Here is a 22,062-nt window from a genome sequence, read left to right on the forward strand (position 1 = left end):
TCTGCACTCCTCGGTATCGTGACCGTGGTCTTGATGGTAGGAGCAGTAGTTATCCTGGGGTCGGCGCGCGGCTGATTTCGTCATCCGCTTTGGCTTTTCGAACAGGTCAGAGTGCAGTTCGAAAATTTCCGCTCTCGGCTTGTTCAGCGGTACGAACTGAGCGGGCGGCTTCTCGGGATTGAGACGGGGTCCCAATCTGTCTTGCACCGGAGCCCTTTGAATTCTTTCAAATGGAGTCCGGCGAGGATGCCCCTGATCGCTATGATCGGGCTTCCTTCTGTCTCCTCGGGACGATGAGCTGTCTAACGACCGTTTGCGACGGTCTGCCTCATCGGCCCGGGAGTACTGGTCCGCAATGTCCCACATTTCCTGAGCTGTCTGCGGACCGCACTCAACGAGCTTCCTGTAGAGAGCTCCGGGCAGGATTCCATTTTGGAATGCCGAGATGACAAGCAGATCGTTGAGATCGTCTACTTGCAGGCATTCCTTGTGGAATCTTGTCATAAAGTCGCTGATTTTTTCGTCGCGACCTTGACGAATGGAAAGCAGCTGAGCCGAAGTGATTCGGGCTTCCGCTTTCTGAAAGAACCTCCTGTGGAAGGCATCCATTAAATCTCGGTAAGATCTGATGCTGCCCTGGGGGAGGCTATCGAACCACCTTCTCGCGTTCCCGATGAGCAGCTCGGGAAACAGCTTGCACATGTGGACCTCGTTGAGACCCTGGTTCGCCATGTTATATTGATAGCGCCCCAAGAAATCGTGAGGGTCCACGAGCCCGTCGTAAGTCATCGACGGAGTTCGGTAGTTCTGTGGTAGGGGAGTTCGGGTGATGTCGTCCGAGAACGGAGTCTTCAGTGCTCCGTACACGGCGAATCCGATATCTCGTCGGTATGGAGGAGATTGAGTTCTCCTGTGATTCCGGTACCGAGGAGGAACTGGAATATGTCGGGGTTGAGGATTCTTTCTCCTGGGAGATGCGACACTACTGCGGTAGTGACTTTCTTGTGCGGAGGGAGAAGGAGAATCCGTCGTTTTCGTCTCCGGCTGCTTTTGGCTTTTTCGCAGGAAGGTTAAGAATTCCTCCTGCTTTTCAGCCAAAAACTGCTTAACAGCCTCATTCAAATCGGGCTGCTGGGAAGACTCAGTGGGACGATTTTTGGAGCGGCTTGTTCCTTCGCCATGAGAACTGGTGGTGGATTTATCCCTAGGCTGTTTTCCCGACCTATGGGATGGATTGGCTTCCTCCTGGTTCTCACGGGCAGGAATACGGGTATTCTGCGATCTGGTATGCATTTTTTGGGTGGAAAAAATGGATCAAAAATTCGCTTTATCACAAATTTTGTTCTTCGCTTCCCACAGACGGCGCCAGTGATGAATCCGCGAATTATTGATGATGAGGAATGCTCGTAAAAATAAATTACGACACGGTGAATTTACGTGGTTCGATTTACTGAGGTAAATCTACGTCCACGGGAAGAAGGGAGGGCAAGATTGTATTGCTTGATCTGGGATTACAGCTTACAATACAGACTTGCTATATGATTTTATCTCTAGAGAGCTTAACCCTTTTCTATCTGATCTAAGTTCTATTTATACATTGAACTAAGGTCGTGGTTTGCAGCCCCACTAACAAGATCGTGGGTGAGCAATAACTGCTCAATAACTGCTTCGTACCACTAAATAGATCGTGGGTATAGCGGAGGTCGTGGAGGCCTTTCATGAGTCCACTAACTCCTAGTTCGGTCGAATGCTGAGACCGAACTGCTGGACTTTACCGATCAGCTCTTGCTGATCTGAGAGGAGAGCTTGACTGGTCGGCTTTTACCGAGCTGTAGGCTGAGTCCGAACTCTTTGGTCGTGCCGAACTCTTTGGTGCCGAACAGATACTCTTTCTTGGGCTCTGGGCTGATGGGCCGTCACTGTTATTGGGCTTGCCATTAGGGTTTAGTTCGTACCCCATCACCTACAACCAACCTTGTTTGATTGATATAAATTGTGATATAAGTAAGAAAATAATCTGATTTCCAATTATTAAAATCATAGATTTGGTTCAATGATAAAAAATAGAAAACGTAATATGATATCCTAAAAATAGGAAAAGTTGGGTCAAATTATCAGATTCTGATTCTCCAGTATAACCCTGTCTATTTTTTGGATTTGGATCCTCTACGGTGCACAGCACTGCTGTGCACCTAATAAAATAATTTTTTAATAATAAAAAAAAATATTTTTTTAATGTGTTGTGAGGTGCACAGCAGTGCTGTGCACCGTAGAGGATCCAAATCCCTATTTTTTTTTCCTGATCTTAAATATTTTAAGAGATACGAAAAAGTATTTTTCTCTTCTGTTCGGAAAAAATATCAAAATTTGAATTTTATATTTGATTTAAATACTAAAAAAATATAATAATTAATTTGTTGTATACAAGTGTTGAAAGATATTCCATATTGTCACCTTTATACTAACAATAATGCTAACTTTATTATGATAACTTCAATTATTTTGTTAATATAGAATTGTAACTTTATTTATTCATGGTAATCTAATAAGTTAAGAAAATGTACAGTACGACACAATATTATCGATTGCATATAATTAATATAGATATCAAAATAAGCTACAAATAATCACTAAATAAGCAATAACAATAAATAGAAAAAATTAAAATTGATTTCATTCTAATAAATTACTTATCATTTTTGAAAATATCAAGTATACTTGTTAGGGTTTAGAATTTATAATAACCAATTAAATTCAATCAAGTAATTGAATTAATGACTCAATTAACTAGTTTACATAATAATTAAAATTGTATTAGTGTAATAATAATAATAATGGTAATATAATCAATAATTTTAAAATATATTAAGATATTTTGATAAAAAATGTAATAAAAATACAATGTTAATACTAATTAATTCATAATATCAATAATTATATTATAAATATTTAATATTAATTATTAGCTTAATAATGATGATAATACTCCCCGTCCACTCTAAAAGCATCACCAAAAAGGAAAGGTAGATGAAAGAGGTATATCATCTATTTACCTTCTAAAAAAAGTGAAATATTCTCTTCCCAAAAGTAACACATTCCAAAGTGAAAAAGATATATAAAAAGGTAAATTAATTTTATAAATATAAAATAATAGTACAAAATGCGTTAAAAACATAAAGTGTAATACATTCTCAAATATCTTCTCCTTGGAGAATGGTTTTTCATGAAAAATAGCAAATATGATAATTATAAGATTTTAGGGTTTAGGGTTGGAGAGGTAAAGATACCTCTTCAAAATGGAAAAAAGTATAATACCTTCTCAAATATCTCTCCCCTTGAAAAATGATTTTCATGAAAAAAAGGTAAATATGGTAGTTATACATGACTTTACCTCTCCATTTATTTCTCCCCTTGGACATGCTCTATAAGTGGAGCATTTATATTCCGATACGGATTTTATGTAGTGTTGTTTTGTGAGTTAAGTAGACAGAATAAAGTAAGAGAGATGAAAAAGTAGATAGAGTGATGTCTCTATTTTTAGAAATGTGTCATTTATAGTGTGACATTTCAAAAAGGCAAAAATAGTTCACTTATAATGGGACGGAGGGAGCAACAATTATAATTGTTATAATAATAATAATAATAATAATAATAATTATTATTATTATTATTATTATTATTATTATTATTATCATCCTCCTATAAAGTTGTACTATAACTTTCGTTTCAGAATTTTAATTACTTTTTCAATTTAATTAAGAATAAGCGAAATTTGAAAATTAAGGAATCAAAGTATCAAACTACATTTCTAGACAAGACATATAAAATGCAGACACGTCTCTAGTTTTTTTTTGTCCAGAATAATCTTTTGTGTGTTAAGTCTCACTATAAAATAAGAGGGAGAAAATAAATTAGAGATAAAAATATTTCTATTTTTAGTATGGATCATTTTTGTTGAGACAAACTAAAAAGAAAAGTGCGTCATCTTCAGTGAGACGGAGAGAGTACTAGTTTTTGTTTTAGTTTTTCAATTTTAATTTTAAGTTGCAAAATTTTTGGTCTTAGAGCACCCACAACCGTGCTCTTGCCAACAAGCACGGTTGTGGGCCCGGCCCCACTATTTCTGCCTGCTCTTAGGCAAGAGCACAACACCCACAGCTGTGCTCTTCCGTAAGAACGAGCACAAAGGTCCCACCATTCTATTATTCAATTTAAATAAAAACATTTCCACAAAATTAAAATACATTAAAAATACCCGAAATAATATTACAAAATACATTAAAAATTAAAAATTACATAATTAAAATCCTAAAAATTAAAATTTTCATAATTAAACTCCTAAAAATTACATAATTAAATTCGTAAAATTAAAAAATCCACTACTCGTTGCCGAATTTCGCACACATGTGTTTGATTAGGTCTTCTTGTAGCTCAACGTGGGTTCGGGTATCGCGCATTGTGTGCCTTGTTTCGATCCTCTCACCCACCGTCGTATGCACACCTCGATGTGGGGGATACCTCGCGGTTGAGCTTCCGGCTTCATCCTCGTCGTAGAAGCTAGCCGCCCTCGGTCCTTCGTCGGCTATAATCATGTTGTGTAAGATAATACACGTGTACATGATGTCGGTGATATTATTCACGTACCACAGCCGAGCCGGGGGGCCTTCACAATGTTGGAAGGACCCCAAAGGCTCTTTCGACGTCTTTCCGCGCGGACTCTTGACGTTGCGCAAAAAGAACCCGTCTCGGGTCTTGCGGGTTACTGAGCGTCTTCACGAAAGTCGACCACCTTGGGTAGATACCATCGGCGAGATAGTAACCCATGTGGTATGTATTTCCGCTAACGGTGAAGTCGATCGTCGGTGCTACACCATTCAACACATCATTGAAGAGGGGTGAAGAATAGAGCACGTTCAAGTCGTTGTTGGATCCGGCAACGCCGAAATATGCATGCCAAATCCATAGACGGTAGTCGGCGACCGCTTCAAGGATAAGTGTTAGGCCGCCGCCTTTGTGGCCGCTTAAGTGTTGCCCCCTCCAAGCAGTCGGACAATTCTTCCACCTCCAATGCATGCAGTCAATGCTGCCAAGCATTCCGAGAAATTCATGGACTGATTCGTGAAGACGAAGCAACTGTTGGAAATCATCGGTGGTGGGTGCCCGAAGGAATTCATCACCGAAAGCTGTACGAACGCCCTCTCAAAAATTTTTCAGACAAAAGATTCCAGTGGACTCACCGACATGCAAATACTCGTCGAAGAGGTCGGCCGTTTGCCCAGTAGCGAGTTGTCGGATGGCACACGTACACTTCTGCAACGCCGAGATACTTTGCCGACCAGCTGCATCTGGACCTGTTTGGAAGAATTCAACACGGGCAGGCAATGTGTTGACAATACGCATAAACAAGGGCTTTGACATGCGAAAACAATGCCTAAAGTAATCTGCCGGAAACCGCGGCGGGTCGGCAAAATAGTCGGCAACGAGCCTTTCATGGGCTCCCTCCCTGTCACGATGGATGTAGCGGTGAGTTGATCTAGTTGGTTGAGGAGGAGGGGCGGAGGTATTCACTGCAACATATGCTTCATAAGCGGCATGATGTTGTTCGTAGTATTCTTGTTCTTCGCGCTCCGCTTCCGCAATGAGATGGGTGAAATCCATTTGAAGTTTTGAGTGAGAGATGAAGGTGTAGATAAGTTGTATGAAAAATATGAATGAGAGATGATTTGATGTGAAAAATGGATGATGAATGTGTGTATTTATTGATGACTTTGGGGAAAAAATAAAAAAAAAAATACAGAAAAACGGGCAAAAACGGGCATTTTTTGGGATTGGGAAAATATTTTTTTTTTAATTTTTCGGTATTATTTTCAATTTTAAAAATATAAAAAATTTCCCAACGGATATGCCGTTGGCCAATCACACGCTGCCACGTCGCCTGCTCGCTGGCACGGACGTGCTTCATGCATCGAGCAGCGCCGTACCAGCGGCGCGAGAGCAGCGGCGGACACCGTTTCCGTGCCGCTGGCACGGACGGATGGACGATGGGTTGCTCACCGTTGTGAGTGCTCTTATTAATTAAATTTAGTTTTGTTTTGTTTAAGAAACTTAAACCTCCATACCTTTCTTGTAATAAATTTTTATCAAATTTGAAAATTGTTGTATATTTTTAATCGAATACTTCTAAGATGGAATAAAATTTATATAATGTTAATACTCAAATCTAGTATTTAAAAACATAAATTTAGAGAGAACCAAGTTTACTTCCTAATACCAAATTTACTCTTTGTTGCGGTTTCCGTGTAAAATAATTTTAGTATTCATTATGTGAAATCTATTTTAATATTTTTTATATGATTTTATACTAGGTTTATCAGTACCTACTCAACCTAACTTAACTAATATTTTAATATAGAGAAACGGTGAACGATGCCATGAACAACTAGTATCCACAAGAACAAAATCGAAACAATAAAAAGACAGAAAGCATTTTAAGAAAATGTACTTCTTTAGACTGGCCTAATTTTAGGGATGACAACGCAGCCAGTAACACCTGAATAACCCGTCAAATTTATAGGGTTTAGGTTTGAAAAACTCTAGCTCGATAAAATTACAACCCGATTAGCCACACTCTATTAACTCGCAACCCATTAGGGTCAGACTTGAAAACCTGATGGGCTGGCCCGAAAATCCGATAATATTTCTATTGTTCTATTTGTTTGACTCATAATTCGGCACTTCATTGATTACTTTTATAATATAGATAATTAAAAAATAACTTTAAATTTTATACTTCCCCTGCGTCGCAAGGTAGTTGGAGCATTTCTTTTGAGCACAAAATTTAATAAATTGATTTGTTAAAGGTTAAAGTGGAGATAGGAAAGTAAGAGAGATAATAAAGTAAGAGAGAGTAAAGTAAGTTTTTACCAAAAATGGAAAAAAGGGAATACGACTCAACTACCTTGAGATGGAGGTATTAAATATGCAAATTATATATTAAATTTTTATTATTATAATAATAGATAAATAAATTAAAAACTTCAAATTCATTAGAAAAATTATTTTATGTTAGTTTTATAATGGATTGTGAATGTAAAAAGTTAGTGGAATGTGGGTCCGTATACAAAAAGTGAAAAAGTAAATGATTCTTTAAATCGTGAACAACCCAAAATGACAAAATGGTTCTTTAAATTGTGGATAGATGGAGTAATCATTAATATAGTATTTCATATAATTCTAAAATCACCGAATAAATATATACTACCTCCATCCTTCAAAAATAGAAACTTTTAAAACTGCACGGATTTTAATGCATAATAGGTAAACTAAGAGAGGGAAAGAGAAAAATAGTGAAAGTAGTTATAGTGGATTGTGGGGCAAATTCCTAAAATAGAAAGTTTAGAAAAGACATAAGTAGTATGAATTATAAGTAAAAATATAGTAAAATTTTATAAATAGTTTAATCATCTAAATGTAATTATTTTTTATTTATAATATACTCCATCGTCCTCCAAAATAGAATGGTTTTACCATTTTGGATCGTCCCCCAAAATTAGACCATGTCTAAATATGGAAAAATTTTAACCAATTACTCACCACTAATAATGTGGGCTCTAAACCCACTAACACTACTTCCACTAACTTTTCCCCTCTTTCTTTTACTTTATCTTTGTTACGACCGCACTTTGCTAAGGATAGAAAATGCGGGTAAACCGCGACTAATAAGAGGGTTTAAAGAAACGGGGAAAGAAAAGGGGTACAACTTGAGAATTTGCACAAATGTTAAGTCTAATCCTCTTTTTGTGTTAACATGCAGGATTCTCTTGGTGAAAGTTGGCTGTCAAAATGGAGTTTTGTAGTTGCTCAAGAACCGAGAAAGATGGGGAGAAGGAAGGAGAAGAAAAGAAGATCCTACTTGAGAATAGTTCACTGATTTTGTGACTATTTCCAACTAGTGTCCGAGGCCTAAGTTATAAACTAGCCAACTGTAACACATCTCTTTAGTATCTCAGGAAAACAAGATTGTATACCCCATATATATATATATATATATATATATATATATATGGATTTATTCATTTCATTTTTTATCTTTTGTTCTTTGTTCTTCTTAATCTCAGCCCCACGATTTTGTCATCCGACGGTTAAATTGGTGCCACGTGTCATTTAATAATGCAGATTTTCAGTTGAATAATGCACACCGACTAATAATGCACCATATACTACTAGAAAAATTGCCTAATACTACATCTTACTAATGGCACCTTTGTAAACATTGTCATAACAGATGGCTTATCAGTACACCAACGTTTCACTACGTTTATTTCAATTAGTATTACTGCATTTCAAGTAAATGTCGTATTGAGACCCATATAGCCACACTTTTAACTTAAAATTTTATAATAAAAATAATCCTAACAAAAATAAAATAAATTAAATTAAAATTAGAAGCGCTAAACTATTTCAATTTCCCTCTCTCACCAATTCACCTTCTACCGCCCTCGATTTCGAAAAATCCCCAAATCCTAATTTTCATTCCATTGATCCACAATTTCATCAGGATATTGATTTACACGACCAGTTGCAGATACGTGCGGAGCATATGATTTTGAGTGTTCGCAGCTTCCAGGTGATTCAAGGTTCGATTTTTGTGACATGATTCAGGAAATATCATACAGTGTTATTTTATGATATTCTGATAGAGACATCAGTTGTCAGCAATAATCTACGCTTTTATATGAAATGTTTTGTTATTTTAGTTTACCATTTATTGAATGCAATTTTGTATGAATGCACCCACGAGGGGAGGGCTTGTTGTATTGTCATATTATTCACTGTCTAAGTTAGATTTTCTTGTATTATTTATGGTGAATTTGGTTTTCCTATGGCTAATTTCACCAATTGTATGAATTATCTATGGTGGTTTCGGTTTATGTATGGCTTGAGAGCCCAACTGTGTATTTCCATGATATCCAAATGTATTGACATATTTCATTCAATTCAATACAAGTAGGTTTCATAGACTCATCCCCAGTCAATCCAATTTGAGGCATTCCATTATTGATAACTGGTTATTTGTCTAAATGGCTAATGTTGTTCTGGTTTTGATTTAATTATGTTGGATGCAAGTGAAATTGGTGGTGCAAGGAGGGGTTTGAGACTTGGTAAGATTAAAAAAATTTGTGGCGGCGCAATGAGTGCAAGGGTAGAAGGAGTTCGTATGATCCAGGTAATGGCATTTTCTGTAAAATCTGCAGGTTTTCTGTCCTAATTTTTTATGATTTCGTATTTTGAGTTCTTGACGTGGGATTAGTTGAATCTGAAGAACTAATAAGCTATAAAACATTATATAATTTCACATTTATTGTGAGGCATTGATCATAACAAATGGGATTGGCAGAAACATGGCGAAACGTTTAGTCTAGGCCATAATTTTGTAAATCTTATAATGCATGTGTTACACTTCTATATTTTTATTTTATAGCTTAAACGTAGTAACAAATTGGAGCCATCTCACACATTTTATAGCTTAAAAGTAGTAACAAATTGGAGCCATCTCACCTTGAATTTGGGTGCAGTGTGTTTGATGGTTTGTGCTTTTCATTATAATTCTTATTGTATTAGGGATTGGTTTTGAGCTTTATGGGTGTAGATCATGTGTAAATATTTGTATGAGTCAAGACTATAAAACCTTTGTTTTGATGAGCTTTAGCCAAACGAATCATATTTGGGGTGCACTGGGTTAGCTTCCATGATAAAAAGCCCTCCCCTCCTTGTGGACTTGTGCGTTTGATACGATCCCACATCGGTTTCACACGAAAGTGTGGAATAGCATATAATAGGGAGTCAACCCTTTACCTTTGACCATGGTTTTGGGTTAAGTTAGGGCTTCCTATCTTATATGCTTATCAGCGTTTCTGCTAACGATCCTTCACTTGAGAAGTTTGGCTTGGACTAAGCAAAGTGATAATTAGGGATGAGGAGACAAGTTAGTGGTGGAAAAGAAATTTGTCGGGCAATCCAAAACCACAACAAGTTAAGAGGCGATGGATAAGGAGGGGGTGGAGTAGGAGGAGGCGGTGGTGCAGCAGCAGGAAGGAGAGAGGGAGGATGAGGAAGGAGGAACGGCGGTACAATAACAACAACATGGGAAGGAGGGAAGAGGTGGAAGGGAGTATGTGGGTGCGTATGGCAGGTACGCGCCTACAGGAGAATTTGTCTCATTAATTTATGGTATTTAGGTATATTTTCTAAAGTAATCATGACCCTTTCACTGGAGAGAAAGAGGAAACCAAAAAGTAAATATATTGTTAAGATCATTTTATTCTTAGTGACTCAAAACTGTTGATGTTTACGTGTGAAATCTATTAGGTCAGAGAGCATTTATCGCTGGTGTAGCTGATGATAATGGATATGGTTAGGCTATTGCAAAATATTTAACTGTTGTAGGAGCTGAAGTTCTCCTTGGCACATGGGTGCCTGTAAGTGGAATATCTGAAATTGCAGTCTCATTTCTCTTTGATATGGTGTATATGATGATATTTGAAATTGAAGTTGTATATGACTATAATTTATTTTATTCATATTGTTACAGATTCGAATTCGAGTATAAAGGATAATGAGCGGTGACCCTTATGCATTAGTGTGTTGGATAGTGACGTGTACTGCAATAATCGCACCTCAGCTAAGCAAGCAGTGTGTGGCCATCTTTACCCCAAATTATTCACTCTCTATCATACGTTCAAATCCCTTGATATTGTTTTACAATGTTAGTCAAATGACTTTAACGACTAGATACTTTGGATTTCTATATATTCAAATTTATCATTTTATTTGAATGAGTTGTTTATGAAGTTTTGTCGGGTGATTAATTATAATTTGATATGACTATTGTACGATAGAACTAAAAATATTATTGTATACAAAAAATATAAATTTAAAATTTTTAAAGGATGAATGTTTATATTATTGAACTTTGTGGGTATAATTTTAAATTCCATACAATTGTAGGGGATAATATAATTATAAACATTTATGGGTGGTATTTTGTAATTTATTAGTTGTAGTAAGTTGGTGTAGTCTTGGACAACATATTATGGCTCTTTGTAGTGAAACTTCACGAGATTTTGCTAGACATATTTAGGCGAAGTAATAGATACTCTATCCTTGCACTTAATCTATTACCACATCTTGCCTCACTGCACTTGAATCAAGTGCCATGAAAGATGAAGTGTCGCAACAATATTTCTTTGTTGGCATTTTCAAGTGTCATGAAATGCTAATTTTCTAGTAGTGAATAGTGTAATAATGCAGATTTTCAGTTGAATAATGCACACCGACTAATAATGCACCATTACAGTGTAATAATGCAGATCATCTGGACCGTTGATGAATGAGATCTAACGGTCCATATTAAGAAGAATAAAGGATCTAAGTATATATCTATATCTATATAGAGTAACATTATTCACAAATCCACTCTTAAAGACCGAACCACCGAACCATACCAAATTAGGGTTTTTAGATCTAGTTTTTTATGGATGAGAGACACAAATTTATCAATTATTTTAGCCTTCATCACGAGCCTATTTTAATTTATCCAAAGGTAAATAAGTTATACTTCATTCCAATAGGTTTTTACTTCATTCCAGTAGGGTTATTACTTCATTACAGTACGTAAATGCGGTTTCGCCGTCGCGTGTCGTTCTTTCTCTCTACAATATCTATCACCACCGCCACAACGCTGATATGATGTAATAAACACATGGAATGATGTAATAAATTATTGGAATGAAGTATGTGTAAAAGCATTTGAAGTCCTACTGGAATGAAGTAAAAATCTTATCCAATGAAGTAATAACGTTTCTGAATGAAGTAATAAACGCATTTGAATAAATTGCATTTTTTAATATAAATAAAGTAAAAACTCAGGTCAGTGAATTCAAATGAAACATATGTTGAATCATTTCAAAACCTACTGGAAGAAAGTAAAAACATGTTGTAGTTTCAAGGTATTACGTATGGAATGAAGTAATAAACCTATACAATGAAGTAAAATGAGCTTGTAATGAAGACCGAAAAATTTACACAGCAGCACATCTCATCAAAAAAACTAGATCTAATGGCCCAGATTTGGTCTCTAGTTCGGTCTTTAAAATTGGTTCGACATTGATCACAACTATATATATATATATTTATATATATAACTCTAATAGGCATAAGTATGCACTCTCATTCTCATTTCCAAGTGTGTATGAAATCCCCATGGTATACTTTTATTGTATTTCTATTTCTCAAAATACTTTAATATCTCTTTAATAAAAATACCTCCTTTAATTCTCCTCTTAAATACTTATCCTTGCACTTTATTTTCCTAAAAAAAATACTTAGATCATTCCATAGTGAGGTTACAACTTTACATTCATGAGTTCGACCATTACAAAATAACACCAACTTCTAGTAGAACTTTATTATACTAATTAAATCCGATTTTTCTCGAAATAAGGGAACGAAAAATTCGGGGCGTCACAATCTTATTTATTTTCTACTTTATCAATTACACATTAAAACCCTTATCATTTACAATTTGCTTATTTAAAATCTAAACATCAAATAAAATTAACGTATTGGTAAAGATTTTTTTATGTTATTAGTAATATATTTTTAGTTCGAAAATCAACATATCAATTATGTTAGTATTTTGCAAACTTATAAATGATTGAATTTAGTTTTTGGTATTGTTTTCTTGCGTAGGGGAGCTAAATTATACTCCCTCCGTCCCGCACTACTCGCACTTATTTCCTTTTTGGGCGTCCCAAGTTACTTGCACTCTTTCCATTTTTAGTAAAAAATTTCACCTACAGCCGTCATTTTTGACTTTCCTATACACTCATTCCTTAATCTCCGAGCCGAAAAGGAAATGAGCGAGTAGCCCGGGACGGAGGGAGTACTTCGTTCTTTTTATCTCACAGTTTCAGGCATAGAGTGTGAGGGAATAAAGGCTGAATTATAGGTATTAAAAAATATTTTCCAAACAAGTTTAAAAGTTTTTTTCAAAAAATAAAGTTTAGAAATATTAGAACAATTATAAGACAAATATTACCTATAATTTAGCTGCAACAAACACGAGAACTAACGGTCTTCCACAAATTCTTGAATGGGGAAAAGAGGATTTTGGTGTAAGAATGGATACGTGAACACTCTTCTTGATCGTGGGCCATATTAAATAATATGCTCGTCAGAGTATAGTCGGATGTTCATTTAATAGCTACTCTATTCAATATGTTTCCATGAGATTTGTCATTCTTGTGGAGTACTTTGAGACCAAAAACAATAGGCCCAAAAATAACTTTGAAATCATTCTTGATCGTATTCCACCAACAACGGGAATCATGTGAGTCAAGCATGCAATTCACCTTGACAAAACAAATAATCTTCACGGTATTTTCAACGTGTTTGAAACTCAATTGAGTTATATCAGTTGTAGTTATTTTTAAATCAAGTGTACGAGACATAATCATTAGAATTGATAAGGCTCAACGTCATGTTGGTTGAGATTTTCATGAAAGATTTGTCAAAGCCATGGCAAATCGATACTCTATAACACACTTCTGTATGCAAGAGTATCATGTCTAAGTCAAAGTGGTGATCTTGTTCTTGGATGTTCATTGAGATTTTGAATTTCTCCTTATCGAGAAAATGGAGGAAGTATGTTTACATATGATTTAAAACGACCAAAAACATTCTTTAGATCTAAAGGTTAACACATAACTCAACTAATAAAAATTGAAAATATAAGCAGCTTAGAACCAATTTTCGCATGTTGTATGTCGTATTTGGAAAGGTTCAAGTTCTTTTACGGTCATGTCATGTTTTAATTGTGTGCTTCAATGATCGAGCACAAACTCGATTATGAGAAAGTAAGACTCTCTTTGAATTTGAAAATATTTGTTGTATGAAAAAAATAATTTTCTACAAAACCCGGCCCATTCCACCGGTGGGTTGGACCCCAAGTTGTAGAAAATAAAATTACAGTGTATATTATCTGAAGGGCAAATTGCCTAAAAAGTCACAAACTTTGGGGAAAGTTGATTTTTGCCACAAACTATAAAAGTTGCGCCTAAAGTCACGAACTTTATCAGATTGTGCAAATTTCTTAAACTACCTGACCTGACGACATATTTCCGTTAAAAACTTATCCCACGTGGCATGGCAAAATTTCTGACTGGGCACAAAACGACGTCGTTTTATGCTTTTTTTAATTGAATCTTCTTTACACGCCGCCGGTTTCATCCCTAAATCGTTTGTCGACGATTTCACTCTTGTCAATTATGTTTTCCGTCGATTGAATTGGGGTTGCACTTTTGAAATCAGCCAAAAAGAGGTTATATTACCTGAGTTCAGAAATTTTACCAAGTCACGCCTCCGACATGCCTCGTGGTATAAGTTTTTAACGGAAATACGTCGTCAGGTCGGATAGTTTGGGAAATTTGCACGACCTGATAAAGTTCGTGACTTTAGGCGCAACTTTTATAGTTTGTGGGAAAAATCAAATTTTCCTCAAATTTTGTGACTTTTTTAGGCAATTTACCCTTATCTGAATTTATATAATTATTTATAATTATTGAAAATTAATACTAGTAATTAACATGTAGTTTGTTATTCTTGGCTCACAAACCCAAACTCTTTTACCAGTGATGCTAAAAACCTCAAATAAAATTAATACTAGTACTAAATAACATATAGCTTGCAATTTTCATTTCGCAATATGGGAAATGACTAATTAGAAATTATTTTTATGTCAGTTCTGAGTTCTGATTATTTAGGTTGTAATTCTGTTTTTAATTGCATATTGGTAGAAAATTTTGATGTTATTAATAAAATATTATTAGTTTGGACATAACATATCAATTATGCTACTCCATCTGTCCTGGATAAGATGACACATTTCTTAGTTGACACGAGATTTTAGGAGCTATTGGTTAATGTATTTAATTGGAGAGAGAAAGGTGGATGTAAGTATTATTAATTGGAGAGAGAAAGTTTTCAAAAAAGGAAACGTGTCATCTTATTTGGAACAAACTAAAAAGGAAAACGTGTCATCTTAAGTGGGACGGAGAGAGTATTATTTTGCCAATTTATAAATATTTGAATTAGTTTTGGCTAGGGATGTCAATGTAACCCGAACCCGCGGGCCGGCCCGAATAACCCGATAAAAATACAGGGTTAGAGTTGTAATTTCGCAGCCTGAATTTAAAATCGGGCCATTCAGGCTGACCCGTTCGGGTTTTCGGGTTAGGCGGGCTGACCCGTTCCGGTTACGGGTCGGCCCGTCGGGTTGAAGGCTTCTGCACAGCGAGCAGTTTTGGTAACGGTCATAACTTTCTCTACAAACCTCCGATTGAGGCGTGCAATATATGTCACGACCGCATTTTCTAAGGATAGAAAACACGGTTGATCGCGACTAGGGGAGGATTAAAGAAGCGGGGAAGAAAGGGGAAAACAACACAAATCGACCATAGCTCGAAACAAACGGGAATAGCTCGAATTAAAATCAGAGTTTTGAACAAAATAGACTTGAGTCTTTTAAGATGCACAACGGAAGCAAATGAACGCGGTTCCATGTATGAAGACATGAACCTCCGAGAGTCAAAATCTGACTGAATTAAATATCTTGTCTCAATAGCACTTCCTCCACCACTTCGCTGCTCAACCTGCACATTTAGAAATATATGCAGGGCTGAGTACAAAAAGTACTCAGTGAACACATTGCCGAAGAATACACATATACATTTGAAAATATTGTCAAGCCATCATCACAGTAACACTCGGGGTGTTGTTGAAAAGACCCGAGCTTACTAAAAATATCACATTGGGTTGCAACCCCTTTTTCCTGTACTTAGCCATATCTGATCACATTGTGCCGTTGAGATGGTGTTCTCACACGGTCACCTTCCCTGCCCATCATGTCAGAGGTTTCCATGTACCGGGAAGGTGGCCACCTTCCACGGTCATCTTCTCTGCCGTTCACGGTCAGAGGTTCCAAGTAGGGACACCACCCTACTAGGACTCAAAATCGAATCGATTCACATATATCATCTTTCATAATTCACTTGGCCTTAGCCAAACAGATAGGCATCATACACAAAACATTTATGGCAAGACAACATCTTTAAAACATCCACGAACATGTGTTTGTGTTTTCACAAAATACGATTTGTATTTTAGTATAAGAAAGCTCACCTTGATCGTTTAGTTTTCTTAACTTGAATCTTTCGTCCCGACTTTACTTGCGGAGGTAACCTTTTGAAAATATCACAATAGAAAATACTAATTTAGTTTTAAACTAATCTAATTAAATTAGAAAGAAAATCTCATGGTTTAACCCTACTATTATTATTACCATTAGTATCATTCTTATTCTTATTCTTATTCTTATTCTTATTCTTATTCTTATTCTTATTCTTATTATTAGTAGTAGGCTCATACTAACTGAAATTTAAATTTGGGCTCTTCTCAAATTATTTTAGCCTACTATAATTTCCATAACAAAGCCCACTCTCCCTTTACCAAAATAAATAAAAGAACCAAATTCTAGTTAAATTTAAAGGCCCAACATCTAAAAAGGGATCAGCCCATTTCATTAATTAATTTAGTCCATATACTCCCCTTCCACCACACGTATCACTACTCTCTCTCACCTAATCACTATTCACCTTCTCCCCTAATTTCACAAAATGCACAACCTCTTTCTCTCCCCTTTCTCTTCTCTCTTCTCTTCACCGCACCGCCGCCGTTGCCACCGCGGATCCGTCACCGCCGCGGATCCTCCACCGCCGTTGCCAAGAATCTCCCCCAACCGCCGTGGATCCCGCTAACACCTCGTGCAGCTCCTCCCGCCGTCGTGCGTGTTGCTGCCGCCGTTGTGCATGCACAGGCGGCGGCTTCGCCGTCCTCTTCCCGGAGGTCCGCCGCCTGCACGCTCCATCTCTCTTTCTCGGTAAGATTCGCCTCACCACCGCCATGAATCCTCCGTCGCGGATCCGCCGTCGTCGGCTCCTTCCTCCATCATCTTCTCCTTTCCATTCATCTCTCTCGGCTCCCCCTCTCTCTCGGCTCCCCCCCTCTCTCTCTCTTCTTCTCTCTTCGCCGTCGCGCCGCCATCCCCCTCTGTTTTCCTCCCGATCCGCCGCCGCCGCCGCTGTACTTCGTCGCCCTCCTCCCGGAAGTCTGCCGGTCTGCACGCTTCACACAGCCGGAGCAGTATCCCGAAGCCAACACGGTCGCTGCCTCCTCGCCGACCCCCGAATGGTAAGTAATGCCCAATTTTTATCATTTCCACCTTTTGTTTTATTCTTAAGGATTAAATCTTGAATTCCAAAGTTTGGTGTTTTTAATTGTAGATTCGTCAAGGATGGGATTTTATTGATGGATTTGGGGTATTGGGCTGTCATCGTCGGCAACGGCGTGCTAAAGCCCGCTGCCGGAACCATTCAGATTCATAGAGATAAGTTCTTCTCTTTCTTTCTAGTTATTTAGGCAGTAGGATTCTATTTTGTTTCTATTTACTGAATTTGGTGAATTTTGAGTATATGGCATGCTATATTGAAGACTTAATGGTGAAATACAGTAGGTTGTTAAACTTGAGGTGGCAGATTATATTTCCAGTACATTTTTTTATATTAAACTTTGTTTTCAAAGCTCATACAATATGTCTTCAAACAGTTAGATGATGCCTAGAGCTTGTTATACTTATAAAACTATGGATTAAATGATGTTTACATGTAAGTTTCGATCATTAGATGTTAAATTTGCCTATATGCAATATGTTATGATACGTGGAGGAAAAAAAAAGTTACTGATGGTACTCACCTCTGTGGTGTGAAGAAGAAAGTGACTCGTTTTTGTTGTTTTTCTTTTTGGACTTTCCTCTGACTCTATGGAAGGATGGATCTCTGCTGCCTTTTCCTTTTCTTTGGTGATAAGTATATTTTGGTGGAATGGTGGGACAGGTGAAAAGGATAGTATTTAGGGGTGATGATAGCAAGTGGTCTGACAAAATTTTATCACAAATATTCTCATCTGTCAGGAAAAGATTGTATGATACAAATTTTATCTGCAGCATTAAATGAGCTGTCGGAAATTTGATCCTCTAGGATTTGCTTCCTTTTTTTATATAAATATATTTATTATATATATATATATATATTTTATTTAATTATTTAAATAATTGTTTATTGATTTATTCACTTGTTTGTTAAATTTTGGTGTAGGTATAATCGTTTCAAGTTCGTGGCCGTTCGCGTTGAAGTACCCGTTTTCTTGAAACATACGATGTATAAATTAAATTTTCGTTGGACTTTTGTTGGATGTATCGGACATTTAACATTTTGATTGTGGAACCTTATTTATTAAATTTGTTATATTCATATAGATGTAATATATTTACGTGTTCTATTCACTTACCTAACGTCAAAACAAACAACAACAACAATCTATCGCAGTTCGGATTTAATAGCTTAAAAGTCACTTATATAGATAATCATGCTAATAATATTGTTTCAAATAATATCGGTTTAGCGGGTCGTTACATTCTACCCCTCTTAAAAGAAATTTCGTCCCGAAATTTAGGAGGTGTTTAGACGAAAAGCTCGGGATATTTCTCCTCCATTTCCTCTTCTAGCTCCCATGTTGCTTGTTCCTGTCCGTGTTTTTTCCACAATACTTTCACTGTAGTAATCGACTTATTCCGAAGCTGCTGAACCTTTCGATCTAGTATTTACATCGGCTTTTCTTCGTTAGTCAGGTTAGACTCTAGGGCGATTTCTTCGTGGCGAATCACATGTTTTGGGTCGAACACGTACCTTCGAAGTTGGGAGACGTGGAATACGTTGTGTACGTTCCCAAAGTTGGGTGGTAATGCCAAGCGATATGCTACTGGGCTCACTTCTTCCAGAATTTCATAGGGTCCAATAAATCGTGGTTTTAGCTTACCTTCGAGTCCAAATCTGGTTATTCCTTTGGAAGGGGATACTTTCCAAAAGACCTTTTCTCCGATATTAAATTTCAATTCCGTTCGACGTTCGTTGGCGTAGGATTTTTATTTTTATTTTTATTATTATTTTTTATTTTATTATTTTTTTTTTTGCGTTTTCTGCGGTGGTCAATGTCTGGCATTCCTTGAGGGTCTCGCGCTAGGAAAATTTAGAGTTGATCTAACCGTTTTTACTTTGATAGGAACTGAATTTGGGATTTCAAGAGAAATATTCGAATATTTCTTACTTTGTGTAGGCTCCAAAGTAGCCATGAAAATAAAACGATTATAATTATTTCAATTACGTGAGTGTTTGGTTCACCACAAACTCTTACCAGTAGCTTGCAACAAATGTTTTCATGAAGTGCAAAGACTAGGCTCAATTGGGCTCATTATGCTCACTCTTAGAAAAGAAAGGATACAACTTCAAAGGGCTTGAGCTATACCCATAAAACTTGGAAATTTTATTATAGGAAGAGCTTGCCAGATGGAATAAATTGCGAAAGTGAGAGTATGATGAACAGAATGTAGATGTCAATAATAGGTTGCCAATAATATAATCAAAATGAACAGTGAAGTAGAAAAGCTTCAAGTATCCCCAAATGATAACAGGAAGACCTGAGATGGTTGGTTACAAATGGATTTGAAAAGAATAGGAAAAACAAACAATTGCAATTTGCTCAATAATACGGTGATAGAAGATCATATCAACGAAATGTTTAGAGTTTATAAGCAATTCAGGGAAACTAACTAATAAAGAGGGCAACAAGATGAAACTAGCCAAGGGAGAAGCAATGTGCCAGCTTTAACATGGAGCTTGCAGAAAAGCTCAAATCAAGAGACAAGAGTCATATTTGAATTCAGAAGATGTGAGTACTCATGTAAAACAAAGAGCTTGTCAATAAGTATGTCTGAAATCACAAAGGGTCGAATTAAAAGGTTTAAGGTCTCACCGGATGGCTGCTTCAATATAGTAAGACTGAAAATGATTGGGATCAAATGGATTTGAGAAAGAAGAATAGCAAGGAACTACTCTTTTGGGTCAACAACATCGTGATACTATATCACGTTAATGAATTCACAAAGTTTATAACCTAATCACGGAAATTAACTAGTAGAGAAGACAACCAGAGCAAATTAGTTCGGGAAGAGATCAAATTACTTTAGACTTGAAGTTGCTAAAGAACTCAAAGCATGATGGAATAATTTTAGTGGAATTAAGAAGAGGTGACTATTCTTTATAAATTAATGAGTGTCAGCAAGCACATTTGAAAATACTAAAGGTCTACTAATGATCTTTGAAGAATATTATCATTGAAGAGACAATAGTTTAGGGGAAACATGTTCATTCTGAAGGCTATAAATAAAGCAGCTCCTAGTATAGGAGTTTGGTGGCAAGAATTCAGAGAGTCAATGTATTGCTTTTATACAGAACGAGTAAAAAAAAAGGACCGTAGTCACTGGAGGTTATCAGAAAACATGCGGGAGCAAGCTCAAAACTGAAAGTGATTCACAACCTTGACATAGAAGAGGGAAAATAATGGCACATTACCTTGCAAAGGAAGTCATTTAAGATCTTAATTCAACAAAAGTGTTTTGATCAAGGGGGATGTGAGAAAATGGGATTCAAGGGGACCCAAGTAAGCGCTGCTGATGAATCTTCTTGGTTAACTACAATGGTGATACTCCCTTGTTTAATTCTTTATAGAGAATGGTAAACGAGTTATGGGAAACTTTGGTCTCAAGCTACTTTCACTTTATGATCACGTCAGATGACCATATGTGGCGATTACGACTCTCTAGTACTCTCGGTTCGTCATAGCGCTCATTCTCGTAACACGTCGTTTCTGATTACTTATATTATATAGCTAAGTTCTTTCTTTACATTGTAATCATATTTTCTTGCTATGTATGTGTACATCGCTTGATTGGATCAAAGGTATGATCCTTTGGAATGATTGGATTGTCAAGAAAGACAATTGCTAACCCAGATTATTCATGTCGTTGGGACGTAGAAAATTACATCCAACCTCTATCATCTTTCTAGAAACATCGTTTTGTTCTGTGTTGGATTGCTTTTTTTTCGTGACGAAGTTTCTTGTTATCGTCCCCTTTTCTTTTCGTCGCTCGGGAAAGCGAGAAATGTTCATACTATACTTCTAAGTTCGAGTTCATATTGTGTTCTAGAAAGAATGCATAACTAAGTAATCTAAGTTCTTTGGAAATTTCGATTTCCCCATTCTAGCAACATGATTCAATGACTACTCAAAAAAAGAGGTATCATTTCACAAACTCAAAAAGAGACATCATTTCAACAATTGGTACCAGACTCATATACTTTATACTTTCATATTTCAGTACCTTTTTCCATTCAGGAAAGTTACCTCTTTTATTCATACATTCACAGTCTTTAGCCAAGAAAAGACATACTAACTCTTTCTTTAAGCATCTACCAAATCAAGAAACATCAACTCTTTCTTTAAACTTGGTATTTTCATCCGTTCACTCAAAATAACTGCATGAGTTATTTCTCCATTTCAAACTTTTAAACATCTTGACTTTTTTTTGAAAGAGAACAAGTTACCTTTTTCCTCGTTGAGCGTGATTGGTGGGAGTGCTAAGAGCATTTTCATCTATTAGACAGTCTAGTGGAACAAGGCTAGACAAAAGAATTTTCAAGAAGACTCTCGGGTTCAGAGAGAAAGAATGCTCTGATACCACTCTGTCACGACCGCATTTTCTAAGGATAGAAAACACGGCTGATCGCGACTAGGGGAGGATTAAAGAAGCGGGGAAGAAAGGGGAAAACAAAACAAATCGACCATAGCTCGAAACAAACGGGAATAGCTCGAATTAAAATCAGAGTTTTGAACAAAATAGACTTGAGTCTTTTAAGATGCACAACGGAAGTAAATGAACGCGGTTCCATGTATGAAGACATGAACCTCCGAGAGTCAAAATCTGACTGAATTAAATATCTTGTCTCAATAGCACTTCCTCCACCACTTCGCTGCTCAACCTGCACATTTAGA

At 36.6% G+C, this 22,062-nt stretch overlaps 2 long non-coding RNA genes across 4 annotated transcripts; both read left to right on the forward strand.

The window, feature by feature from the left end:
• Positions 1-8,470: 8,470 nt before the first annotated feature.
• On the forward strand, positions 8,471-10,835 carry LOC121793707. Of its 3 annotated transcripts, XR_006049148.1 has the most exons (4): positions 8,471-9,226; positions 9,972-10,192; positions 10,369-10,478; positions 10,592-10,835. It is a non-coding gene; the product is annotated as an uncharacterized LOC121793707 (long non-coding RNA). The 3 variants fall into 3 exon arrangements; XR_006049146.1 differs by lacking the exon at positions 10,369-10,478; XR_006049147.1 differs by lacking the exons at positions 9,972-10,192; positions 10,369-10,478.
• Positions 10,836-16,525: 5,690 nt separating this feature from the next.
• LOC121793835 lies at positions 16,526-18,436 on the forward strand. The gene is made up of 2 exons (XR_006049177.1): positions 16,526-17,307; positions 17,400-18,436. It is a non-coding gene; the product is annotated as an uncharacterized LOC121793835 (long non-coding RNA).
• Positions 18,437-22,062: the final 3,626 nt, after the last annotated feature.

The sequence above is a fragment of the Salvia splendens genome, chromosome 3 (genome assembly GCF_004379255.2).
Source record: "Salvia splendens isolate huo1 chromosome 3, SspV2, whole genome shotgun sequence".
NCBI classification, from domain to species: Eukaryota; Viridiplantae; Streptophyta; class Magnoliopsida; order Lamiales; family Lamiaceae; genus Salvia; species Salvia splendens.